We start from the raw sequence: 981 nt of genomic DNA on the forward strand, positions 1-981 counted from the left end.
TTGATCAAAAACAGTTTTATTTCCCTAATATCTTGTAAAACCCTCTGTTATTGTCATAAAACAGGCCACTGGACACGGGACAACATTTTAATAATCCAGTAGAGTCAAATATACATAAATTGCACTTACAAATAACAGCAAAAACAATAATAATAATAATAATAATAATAATTTAAGAGACTAGTTCAACTCAGGTGCAATGGTAGTGGCATTACATATATAAATTAATATGTGTACAGAAGTAAAATCTCCAATCATTAATGTTACATAAGAAAAATTTTATTTCACATCAGAGTACACACAATTCTCCGATAAAACAATTTTCCTTTTTTCAGCTTTGGCTTTCCTCAGGGGAAATTGTAAAGCTGTGTAATACACCGTTTCAGTCTCAAATTCCTGAATGTAAAAAAAAATGGAATAAAATCCAAAATTAAATTAAATAAATTAACATTTGTACAAAGCTAAGCAGACTGACTATATAAATGAGTAGATTAGATTAGATTAGATTAGATTTGATTAGATTAGATTAGATTAGATAAGATAAAACTTTATTGATCCCTTTGGGCGGGTTCCCTCAGGGAAATTAAGAAAGTAAGTAACCTATATGAAAGTAACATATTAATAAATAATATACATAAGAAGTGAAGAGTGATCAGTCAGAAGACTCGTACATGACTGAAGTAAACACTGGCTGTTCACTTACAAAAAATAGAATTACTCATACAGCATTTAATCATGAAAAAAACCACCATATTTTCTTGTACACGTACCTGCCTCATTCCTGAAGAATCTTCTCGAGAAGTGTTCACTATTAATACAGAAATACAACTACTTAGTTATTTTAACAAAACATAACTGAAGTAATTTTTAATTGATCACAAAACCACCACTTACTTTTATCCCATTTTCTTCTCCTCAGTATGAAATAAATGAGACAGAAAATCAGAAGTGCACACAAACCCAAAGCCGTTCCCAAACCGA

General features: G+C 30.1%; 1 long non-coding RNA gene across 1 annotated transcript; it reads right to left on the minus strand.

The window, feature by feature from the left end:
• On the minus strand, nucleotides 1-981 carry LOC132890009 (uncharacterized). The gene is made up of 3 exons (XR_009655129.1): nucleotides 895-981; nucleotides 771-808; nucleotides 1-396 (listed from the first exon to the last, which is right to left on the minus strand). It is a non-coding gene; the product is annotated as an uncharacterized LOC132890009 (long non-coding RNA).

The sequence above is a fragment of the Neoarius graeffei genome, chromosome 8, assembly GCF_027579695.1.
Source record: "Neoarius graeffei isolate fNeoGra1 chromosome 8, fNeoGra1.pri, whole genome shotgun sequence".
In the NCBI taxonomy this organism is placed as follows: Eukaryota; Metazoa; Chordata; class Actinopteri; order Siluriformes; family Ariidae; genus Neoarius; species Neoarius graeffei.